At 35.8% G+C, this 12,902-nt stretch overlaps 1 non-coding gene across 1 annotated transcript; it reads left to right on the forward strand.

Annotated features, from left to right (window-relative positions):
- The first annotated feature begins 675 nt into the window (after positions 1-675).
- On the forward strand, positions 676-782 carry LOC124889866. Its single transcript, XR_007048779.1, has one exon. It is a non-coding gene; the product is annotated as a small nucleolar RNA R71 (small nucleolar RNA).
- Positions 783-12,902: the final 12,120 nt, after the last annotated feature.

The raw sequence follows: 12,902 nt of genomic DNA on the forward strand, positions 1-12,902 counted from the left end.
AGTTGCAACTCTAAATTCCTAGTAATCAGCTGCTGAGTCTTCATATCTGCCTTTTGACTTTTTATATTTGCTGCCATCTATGCCTGAGAAGCTAGAAGTTGCTTTAACATCTCTTCTATATTGATGCCATCTATGCCTGTTATCGATTCTGTTGCATTGTTCCCTTATACTGATTATTGTTTTGTGCCTGATTTCTACCCCATGAGAAATTGTGATGATTTCTCTAGTTGGGATTATAGGTGTTCCCAAAATTATGTTATCTCGAATGATTTCCATTCCCCACATAATTAACCAAATTTAGATTAACCGCACAAGCATCTACTACGTGCTCAATACTTCCACAAACCTTACACTAAGAATTTACCTATTGGACTACATCCATTGTTGCTACGAGTTGTGCAACCCCCAACTTTATGCTGCTGACCTATTTAGTAATCTGATTCTGGAGTACTGTAAGTTAAGTTAATAAGGTATTGAACTAATCTATCTCTAATACACCTACAACCTCCTTGAGTCAGCATGCCATTTGGCTTTTTTTGTGAAAATTGATTCAGCAGTGTATACAATTCATCATAATTCTTCTCAAGAACTTGCCCACCTACTTCTGAATCCAAGAGAATCTTGGTATTTGGCTCTAACCCCTCAATGAAAGTATTAATAAGAACATTATTAGACTGATGATAGTGAGGGAAATTTCTGAGCATACTTTTAAATCTCTCCCAAGCTTGGTAGAGGTTCTCTTCTTCTTTCTGTTTGAAACTCAGGATCTTGCTTCTCAAATATACATTCTTCCCTAATAGAAAGAATCAAATAAAGAACTTTTGAGCTAGATCTTCCCAAGAAGCAATAAAGAGTGGTAGTTCAATATGCAATCACCTCTCCGTTTTCCTAATTAAAGAAAAAAGGAAGAGAGTTCGTCTAACATAATCAGTATTCACCCCTGCAGGAATGTAAGTATCTCTTATTTCCAAGAAGGTCTAAATGTGATGTTGTGGGTCTTCATGTGAAAATCTGGCAAATTGCCTAGCCGAATTCAGCAGCTGCACCATATTCTGCTTTAATTCAAATTTACCACCTAGCTCAAGCTTGTGAATTCTGTTAGTCTCATGGTTTGTAAGCGGGATTTCCACATCACGAATAGTTCTAGCAACTGCTTGAGCAAAAATAGCTGGAATAACTGGAGCTAGGATATGCCCGACATTTGGATCAACTGGATCATTTATTTTTTTAGCCATTTAAACCTATTGAATTGGATGATGAGCTCTTTGCCTCTGTTGAAATACCAGTTCTGGTTCTAAAAAAGGCTCTACCAACTCTTTATCTCTCGCCAGTCTTGTATTCCGCTAAACCTACAAAAGTTCAACCACTAAGATCTAGTCATTAACACTTAAACTTACTATCAAACACCAAAAATTTAGTAAATTACTAATTGTACTAGTCCCAGGCAATGACGCCAAAAACTTATTGCCTTCAAATGTATACGTAAGTGTACATGATCGTATAAGTAATATAGTGACCTAGACAGCTGGGTATCGTACCCACAAGGACTATGCAACTAGCAATTCAACCAACTTTAGTTTTAGTCAAGGAGGTATTAAGTGTTGTCAAGTATCAAGATGATTTTGAAGTTTTGAATAAAAATATAATTAAATAAGAAATAACAATTTGTGACAATATCAAAGCAAGCAACCATTGTAAACAATAATGATGAGAATTCCAGGATTGAGGCTTTTCAACAATCTTACAATTCTATATTCTTATCGCAGTCTAGTTGGTTATCGGATTGTTGATTCACAGGGTTTCTAGTACGATCATGGTCTCCCAACCTCTAATCTACTACCTACATAAACTTTGCAACTACATCTTTGAGCGGGGATGCAATAATCGATTTAGATGTATATGGCTATCTTCCTACAATTGAACCAAACAAAGCGTCTAGGTATATCCCTATCCTAGATGCTAATTCGAATCCTCTATTTTATAGAAGGATGGGAACCTTGATCCTTAATATCTTTGTTCTATCCTACAATTCTTTTTCCAGATTCACATACAAATATATATTTATTCTAATAGTGGCCACTCATTAAAAGTGTAAGAACAAGAAATTAAGAACAACCCATATGCTAATCCAACAAGAAACTACAAATAAGAATATCAAAGAGTAATCATGTTCTTGGCCTCAACCATAGAACAAGGGTGTTTAGCCACTCGTGTATGAATTCAACATAAAAAATAAGTAATTAAACATACAAAGAATTAGTCTTGAAGTAAAGAATTTCAAAAGCAATTCTTAGAACCCTAAAAGAGAGCTTTATCTATTTTTTCGCCACTGCTGTACTTTCCAAAGTGATTGCAATTGTACTCAAGTGTTCCTTATTTACTAGGACAAAGTTATCCTGCAATGGAATAACCAACACACCGCGTTGCTTATAGCATTAACTAGATGATGCATCGTGTTGGATAGCACGTTGAAGGAGCGGCACAATGTGTGGATATCGCGTTTCACTGGAATTCCACTTCCAAAATTTAGATAAGGCATGATCCTTTTCTTATATACTTTCTCTAGATCTTCTCTACATGCTCTTTGACTCAGTAAAAGTGTGTTTCCACATCAAGATAATAAATTCAACATCAATTATCACTTGCTTCATATCATGCCTCTAATTTTGTCCAAATCCATTAAAAATCACCCTGTATCACTAATCACATCGGTTAGATATGGAACATAATTAAGGCTTAAAAGTAATAAGAATAATATATTTTAGCTCTTAGAACAAGTCCAAATATGGCTGAATATTGGTGATTGGACATATAAATACGCTCAAGATCATAGGTTTTGATCTATTTTTCTCTATAAGATTGTATACTATATAGATTTCATGTTAGGTTGGGATTATAGGAGGGAATTATGACTAGCATATTATGATTTAACTAATTTATGGAATTTATGATATAAATGTGACCAAAAACTTAGCATAAGATACTTGTTATATCCTTAGAATCCCGTTATTTATATCCTTAGAATCCCGTTATCCTTGAATATAAATTTGTTTAGTCATAGATTGACCATACGGATCCCTTAATATAAGACTTAGCATTTGAATTAGTGAATTGGGTGGTATTTCCCCGATTATATCCTTGTAGTGATTTTATGACCATGATTACCATAGTTTTCCAATTTATGAGGCTTTATGATGTTAATTATGTATTGATCGGACTGAGGCCATAATTATGATACCAGTTGGACTCTAGGTGAGTATTCTATCCTTAAAGAGGACATGACTCTAGCTTATAGATGCTTAGGCACTTATGGTTGTATTTTCCAATAATAGAGATGGCGTGCATACTTTTATCCATATTCACACGCATTTAGTGGTAAGATTCCAACCAAATCTTTGTTTTTACTATTATTTTCTAAAAAGGGATTCATTCCCACTTTTCACTTTCAAAATAGATTTTTTTACAATAGGAATCGTACCACCTTATTTAATAAATTAAGCTTTTGGAACTCAATATGCTATTTTAGAATTTAGAATAAGGTTGATTTTGATCCATTATTAATCGACTCTTTTACCTCTACTATTTACTTTAGTCGAACATGATTTTTACCCGCTCTATGTTATTATGTCACTTTTGTCCTAAAGTTGATCTTGAGCATTGGATTTATAAACTTCCACTCTTTTAGTCTGGGTTCTAGTTCAAGCACTTTTTATACTTACACATGTCTTTAGTACTGTATGGACTAGATTGATCATGATAGTTATTAGAAGTACTGGTTTGGTACTAAGCAATGTAAATAAATATCCTGAGTCCCCTATGGGCCCCATTATTCATGAGCTGGAGGAGGTGTATACACTTGGTTGATTATGGACTTTGGATTAGATATGGAATTATCAGTTTATCGTGCATTCATTCATTCACGTACATTTACTATCACTAGTATAATTGTTTTATGCTTGTATCTATTAGTCTTATAGGGGCTGTATAGGTATAAGCCGTGGTTACTGATTGTTAAGTGCTTTCTTACTCATACAGGGCTTATAAGGGCCCGGTTAGGTTATTTTTTGTATAGACTAACCGGTTATTTTATTTTTGGTTATTATGGTTGGTTCATTGAAGGATGATTATGGACTGGTACCCATGTTATCGGTACATTTCCAATCTTTTTTTCTCACTGTAAGATATATTATTTTTAGAAAATCTCATGTTTAGTCATCCTTTGGTTAGAGACCCTGATTATGTAAGTATTAGCTTTCCTTCTTTGCTATGATTCCTCAATATATTTAGGTAGCTCCCTCAGGTATTTACCCTTTAGTTTAGTCCTATATATGTCCATATATATATATATATATATATATATATATATATATATATGTATGTATTACCATCTATTCATCTATTTCCTTATCTATTCATATTGTATATGTGTCTTTTTGCCTTGTATTACTATTGTATATCCTTCTTTCACTCTTCATTTATATTGGCTAGTGATATAAGATATTGCACTTTAGTTCTTGAATACAATTAGAATAGCATAGTTGATACTTTTTCCTCCTTTAGTATTATTATATTTAGTTTCTTGGATAATTATTTGTAATTTAGATTCCTACTTTAAATGTTATTTATGGTTACACAATATTTGGAGCTCAGTCGATCAATGCCTACTAAGTACCACGTGTTTGGTGCTCACATCATATTTCTGCAGCCTGCAGATCATAGTATGAGTTCTCATAGTAGATGTGTGCATCGTGTAGAGAAGCTATGGATCGGATATTTAGATGAGCTCCTGACATTCGGAGCATTCCTGGTCTCCTTCACAGTGATTAGAGTTATCTCTATTTTGTATTTAAGAGATGGTTTGTACATGTATATTTATTCTGTAATTCCCTTTGTGCTTTGATTTTATTAGAAGCTCTTGTACTGACTTCATCTGATCTTGGGGCTTTATTCTATCTTAGTCTTTTATATAAGTTCATTTATGCTATTTTCTCCATTTTCTGGATAGTTTGTCACTACCTGTTCTGGAATACGACCTGGCTTACCTACCAGTGGGTTATACTAGGTGCCATCATGACCTAATAAATCAGGTCGTGACATTACCAGTATTATAAAGGGTCCTATTATAGCCAAATCTCGAGCAATATAGATAAAATATGGTCACTGGTACTCATTCTAGATTCACAGCCTTGGATGCCTCCAACTGATAAACAAGAACACATAACCAACCTTTTAAACCAAGCAAATTCATCGCACAAAATTACACTAGGCCAAAAAAATCCAAAAATTAAAAGCTACAAAAATTACCCATTAAAAGCTCCTTCAACTAAACTAAATACGGACAACATTGTAGAAAGAACTAAGTACCCAACTAGATATAATACTAAGATCGAGATCACTATCAGGCGATGAACAAGCTAAATTAGAAGAACAAACCATAGACTTAGAAACCATCGGAATAAACCTTACAAGAGAATTGCTAATGCTAGACTCACAACAAAAACACAAAAGGGAAAACCTACCTTTAATCGTATAACCCTCTCAACAACTGGCCTTACCTTGGTGAGAAAAAGGAAGAGCAACCAACAAAGGTTGTAATCCAAATGAACAAGACTAACAGAAAAGGATACTAACTAGATTATGTAAGTCTAGTTGTCTATCAAGTAAGTTTCAATAAAAGTTTAAACAATAACAATCGTAACAACAATATATGATGCAATTGACATAAAATTAATAACAACCAGCACCACTCGAAGATCATATCAAGGCTATTATGTCAAAGCAAAGGAGATTTACCCAAATGCTACACCCTAAGTAAATTACCACACCAACTGTCACAACCTGAACTTGGACCTGGTCGTGATGGGTAATTTCAAGCTCACCATGAGTCGGAGATCACCCTCTTAGGCTAGCATCTAGAATACAATAAATGCATACAACGGAAACAAACCAAATAAAAATTAGAAGTATAGATAATAAAATGTAATATAAGAGTAAAAAATAAATATCCAACCCACACTTATTCACAAAGCCCCTAAAAACAAGAATCCTAGATGAAGTCAGGACATGCCTCCGACTATAGCCAATGAAATCTTCAATTCCCAAAATATGAAAAGAAACCTAATGAAATGATGAGGATTTACAAAATATGGAAGCTTACCACTTCACAACAACTCAACATACAACCGTACCACCTAATGCTACATATGGGTAACAAATAAGTCTCCGGACCCTACATCATGAAACGATGTAGTTTCCTAGGACGGTCAGTGGGATAAGCATTGACATGTAACTCAGGGAAAGTAATAAAGTAATGCCTTTTACAAAATCAATAAAAACCATATACACACATTCATATATACATATAAAGAATCTCGAGACAGGGTAAAGTGTAATGAACATATGATTATAAAATATTAACTTGTCTGTGTTGCTCTATCCTTCCTAAGGGTACCCACAGTCTATATGGGTTCATCTGCCCCTGCTGAAAGGGGCCTAATGCGTGTTTGTCACATGATCAAGGAAATCCAAAGAAGAGAAAGAGACACCAAGGCTCCAACCATACCAAAAATATCATGTGTCAACTAAGCACACAGTCATATAAACCCCATATCGGCAAACGTAGTTTCCAGTATTGGTCTTTTCGGGACCTCCACCTTCACGGTGAGCTACATAGCCTCCTTTAGGCCCAAATTAAAATCACTTTTCATATAGTCCCAACCATAAACCAAGGAGTCTTATATTAAGGATTTCATCATTTGGTATCATCAAACTAATTGCTACAAGCTTATATAATCATGCCAATCCATTCTAACTAACCAATTGACTCCCAAGTTCCTTTAAAAATTCAAAACCATGGCCACCAAGGCCTTTCAAACCCATTTTCATCTATTTGTCTATTAATGTACACAATAGTTTCAAACGTGAGTCAAATCATGCAAATTCCACATTTAAAACCAAAATCATACCGGTGGATTAAGGTTAATGCCATTACCAAGCCAAAATCCATCAATTTAGGGAAACCCATGTTTCTCATTCCAAATTCCACAATAATGCACTCATTCACTACCAAAATCATTAGTTTAAGTATACACAAGATAGTTAAACATGGGAAATATAATTCAAGTGATAATCATCATAAGCCTTCAACCTAATTTCAAACCCAATTACTAAATCACAAGAACAATGATCAAAATGCATACCAAAGGATAAAATTCAAGTTAAGGATGAGAGATATGCCTAAAATACCCAAAAAATTATAGGAAATCCAAATATTAGAGCCTAGTAGTCGATTCATTGCAAAACCCTAGTGTTTTTGCTTTGGGAGTTAAAGAAGGACAAATAGTGTTTTTGATTTGATAACTCATGTAAAAGGGGTCCTTGAAATGTTTTTATATAGTGGGTAAAGTGTAAAGGAAAGAGAAATACCAAAATAACCATAATTAAAATGTGCAGGAAATTTCGGGCCCAGTCATCATGACTTATGTAAAAACTTGTGAGGTTTGACCATGAGTCGTTACCCAAACTTTTTACCTAATGGCCAAATTTTTGGAACCTTATTGTTATGACCACAAGTCACTCATCATGACTCATTATCGGTCATCACGAGTCATGAAGAAGACTTGTTATGAAGGCAAAAACCTAGGGCAGTCTCACTATTGACACAATGAGTCCCACTCTATGACTCATGAGGAGTGAAATGACTCATCACCTGAGTCGTGATCAGGGCAGTGTCGATAACACCTAAGAAATTTTAGACTCCAAAACCTAGGGGTATTACATTATCCCCCTTAGGATCATTTATCCCCAAATGAGGAATTAGGGTGCCTTTAGCATGATAATCGAGAGAACACAACTAGATTTCCAAGAAAAATTTAAGAATAGAATAAGAGGGAAGATGAAACTTATACCTCAAGCATTTTCATCCAAGGTTGGGAACAAGAAAGAATACTTGGCCTTCATATCTTCCTCCGCTTCCCACGTAGCCTCTTCCACCTTTTGATTCCTCCAAAGCACCTTTATGAAAGTGCATTCTTAGTTCTTAATATATGAACTTGCCAATCTAGTATCTCTACTGACTTCCTCATAAGATAATAAATTTGTAACACCAACATACTCAACAGGCATTATCAAGGAAGGATCACCCACATATTTTTTCAGCACGGAAATATGAAACACGGGATAAATATATGCTAAACACATGGGTAAATCTAACTCATAAACAACATTCCCAATTCTTGTCACAATCTGATATAGACCAATATAAAGGGGATTGGGCTTTCCCTTCTTCCCAAACATCATGACTCTTTCATAGGAGACACTTTCAAGAATACCCAATTACTATCTTCAAACTCTAACTCTCTTTGCCTCACATCCGTATAAGACTTTTGGTGACGTTGAGCAATCTTAAGTCTTTATCGAATTACTTTCACCTTCTTCATGACTTGGTGAACCCAGTCAGGACATAAAAAAACTACTGTCACCTACCTCAAACCACCTAAATAAATTCCTACACCTCCTACCATAAAGAGCCTCAATAGGGGCTATTTGAATGCTGGAGTGATAACTATTATTGTAAGCAAACTCAATTAGAGGTAAGTGGTCAACCCAACTACCTTTTAAATCAATCACACAGGCCATTAGTATTTCCTCCAAAGTCTGAGTAGTTTACTCTGCTTGTCCATCCTTTTGAGGGTGGAAAGCGGTGCTAAGGTTCATATGAGTACCTAAGTATTTCTGAAGTGAACCCCAATAGTGAGATAAAAACTATGTTCCCTAGTCTGAAATGATGGATACTTTCACACCATGAAACATCATAATCTCCTGAATGAATAACTTAGCATAATCCTTTCCTGAGTAGTTAGTCCTCACAGGCAGAAAGTGAGCGGACATAGTCATCCTACCCACAATGACCCAAATAGAATCATACTGATTGAAACACCACAGAAGACCTATAACAAAGTTCACATTAATCATCTCCCACTTCTAAATGGGCAAGTCTATTTCTCGAGATATGCCACCAAGCCTCAAATGTTCAACCTTGACTTGCTAACAAATTATACACTTAGCCACAAGTTTGCCACATCTCTCTTTATATTGTTCCACCAATAGATTTCCTTGAAGTCATGATACATCTTTGTCAGAATTTGGATGAACTGCATATCTAGACTCATGAGCCTCAGTCAAAATACGTTCCTATAACCTATCAACATTAGGAACACACAACCTACCTTGATACCTTTAGATTCCATCTCCCCTAATCTCAAATACCATAAACTTTTGTTGAACCTATGCAGTCCAAATGTTTGTTTTCCTTTACCTCAGCACTAAGAGAAGATTTTACCGCTTCTTGAACAATAGCCCCCCATCCTTAGAGTCCAAGAGATGAACTCTCAAGTTAGCCAATCTATGAATATCCTTCACAAACCCTCTTTTCTCCTCATCCAAATGAGATAAGATCCATATAGACAACCTGCTAAGAGCATCAACAACAACATTATCTTTACGTAGATGATAGTGAAGACTCACGTAATAATCCTTAAGTAGATAGAGCCACTGCCTCTGCCTGAGATTCAATTCCTTTAGGGAAAACACATACTGCAAGCTCTTATGATCTTAATAGATATCCACATGTACCCCATATAAATAATGGCTCCAAATATTCAAAGCAAAAACTATAATAGGCAACTCTAGATCATGAGTCGGGTAATTACTCTCATGAACCTCAATTTGCCAGGAAGCATTGGTTATAATCTTACTATTTTATGTTAAAACACAACCCAGTCCTATATGGGACACATCAAAATACAGAACAAACCCATCAGTATCCTCGGGTAGGGTCAAAACTGGCGTAGAAGTCAACTTATCCTTCAATTTCTCAAAATTACCTTCACAAGCATTGGACCTCAAAAGCTTAACCTTTTTCTGAGTTAATTTTGTCAATGGAGCAGCACTGATTATAAACTCTCCACAAATCTCCTTTAATACCCAACCAAACCCAAAAAGCTCCTAATATTGGTTAAAGTAGTTGGTTTAGGATATTTCTTAACTACTGCAACTTTCTGTGGATCCACCATGATCCCCTCACTAGAAATAATATGTCTATAAAAGTCACAATATTCAGCCAAAAATCACACCTAGAAAATTTAGCATATAATTTTTGGTCCTTAAGAGTCTGCAACACAATTCAGAGGTTATTTGCATGATCGTCACTCTTAGAGAACACCAAGATGTCATCAATGAAAATTATCACAAACAAGCCCCAAAACTGCCTAAACACCCAATTCATAAGATCCATGAAAGCAGTTAGAGCATTAGTCAACCCCAATAACATAACAAAAACTCATAGTGACCATATCGGGTTCAGAAAATAGTCTTGGGAATATCAACCTCTTGAATTTTCAACTGATGGTAGCCCGAACGGAGATCAATCTTAGATAAACACCTAGCACCCTAAAGTTGGTTGAAAAGGTTATTAATCCTAAGAAGAAGGTACTTATACTTTGCCAATAGTCTATACACATCCAAAGAGATCAATCTTTCTTTCGCATAAAAAACACAGAAGCACCCTATGGAGAAACACTAGGATGAATAAAACCCTTATCAAGAAGATTCTTTAACTACTCATTTAGCTCCTTTAGTTTGGCCTGAGCCTTCATATAAGGAGGAATGAAAATGGCATGGGTATCTAGTAGAAGATCGATCCTAAAATCTATCAACCTATCTAGAGGAATTCCTGGAAGACCATTGGGAAAAACTTTAGGAAATTTGTTAACCACAAGGATAGACTGCAAGGAGGCCCCCCAAAAATTAGAATCCTTAACCTGAACTAGGTGATATAGACACCCTTTGGAAATCAACTTTTGAGCTCTAAGAGTAGGAAATAAACCTTTTTTTGCGTACTAAGGAACTCCTCTTCTATTCAATTACCAGTTTATTAGGGAAATAGAAACTTACCTTTTGGGTCCTACAATCCAGAGAAGCATAACACAAATAAAGCCAATCCATCCCCTAGATAACAACAAAATTCACTATATCCAGTTTTGTTAAATCCTCCAATGTCTCTCTTTAAAAGATGGACACCGTACAACCCCTATAGATTTTTCTAGCAACAATAAAATCACACAGAAAAGTAGACATAAAAGGGTTTGGAAATATTTTTAGGACCAAAATCAAAGTGTATAACCACATAAGGAGTCACATAAGAAAGGGTACAACCCGAATCAAGCAAACAATACATCATGGGAGAAGAGCTATAACATACTAGTAAAAACATCTGGGGTGGCCTAGATTTCGTAACGAGTAGCAAATGCATAGAGATGATTTTGGCTAGGACCGGTACCTGAGGTAGTGCCTTTTGGAATATGAACTAAAGTAGTGGCGATTGGAACCTTATTAGCTCCAGTAATAACCCTGGCTGAAGGATAATATCACTGAATATGACCAAGATGACCATAATAAATCACCAGTTTGTCTCTTCCTTACAATAACCATGGTAAAGTTGTCCACAAAATCAACAAGGAGGATAAGGTGGGGCTGACTGAGCTCCACTATCTTGAGATTGGGTAAACTGTACCTTAGGACCACTGCTAGTCTCTAAATGATGATCTCCAGAAGTCTTAAGATAAGTACCACTGGCAGATGAATTTGAATTTCCCTAATTCTTATTCTTAGTCCATTGTCTACCATCTCTCCTACTATTTTTCTGACCTGCACCCTACTCAAAATATCTAAACTTCTCGTTTAGCCTCTTTTTTATTTCTACCTACTTTTTTCTTTCATCTTCCACCTATGTATATAAATAACCAGTCTGGAGATGTCTACATCATTGTTCAATATTGCAACCTTACACTCTAATACTAAGTCACGGGACAAACTAGAAACAAACTTCCTCATCTTGGATCTCATGTTAGGTACCAACTTTGGAGCATAATGAGAAAACTACTAAAATTGTAGGGTGTACTCCTTCACCCTCATCTTGCCTGCTTCAATTTCATAAACTCTTCAGCCTTAGCTTCCGTTAATGCCTGAGGAAAGAAGTGATCAAGAAAGGAACCCAAAAACTCATCCCATAGTAACGGCTCAACATCATTACCTCTCAACTGTTCCCACCCCTTAAACTACTAATATGCTATATCTTTTAATTAATAAGTAGCAAACTCTACACTCTCTACATCGGTAGCATGAATTAACCTGAAATCTTCTCCAACACATCAATAAACCCCTAAGGATCCTCCTCAACCTTAGAGCCTATAAAATTTTAGGGATTTAACCTCATGAACTATCCAACTAGAGTGACCTCAGATGAACTCACAACTAAACCAACACAATCATACTGATGAGACTGTGATGCCACTAATTAAGGAAGAAAATGAATAAACTGACAGAAGTTCGTATTAGAGATGTCTTCTTGAGGAGGCTGATCGTAAGTATCATCATCTTGGAAAGACCAAGATAGGATAGTAGGGACTGGTGAGGCCCCACAAGGAGTAATACAATTAGGGGCAGGGACACTAGAATGGGTCTATACTCTTTGAATAGAGTAAGCCCCCTCTACATTTTCCTTAGGTAGGATAGAGTTTCCAATGAAGTTTTCATAATTGTCAGATCTTTGGGGAGGCATGATCTGAAATACAATTAATATAGGAGTTAGATAAGTTTCATAGTACTAGACTCTATTGCCCAAAAATAAAACATAAGAAAGGGAAACATTTCTAAATTCCTTATAGCCTCCTTTTTATAAGTGTGATGCGCTACACAACCATAAAAGGACTCTACTCAACATGGCTTTGTGGACACCCAAAACCCTAAATCGAGCTCTGATGCTAGGCTTTTCATGACCCAAACTTAGGCCTGGCCATGATGGGTAATCTCAAGTGCACCTTGGGATAGAGACCACCCCTTAG

This window comes from Capsicum annuum, chromosome 12 (genome assembly GCF_002878395.1).
Source record: "Capsicum annuum cultivar UCD-10X-F1 chromosome 12, UCD10Xv1.1, whole genome shotgun sequence".
In the NCBI taxonomy this organism is placed as follows: domain Eukaryota; kingdom Viridiplantae; phylum Streptophyta; class Magnoliopsida; order Solanales; family Solanaceae; genus Capsicum; species Capsicum annuum.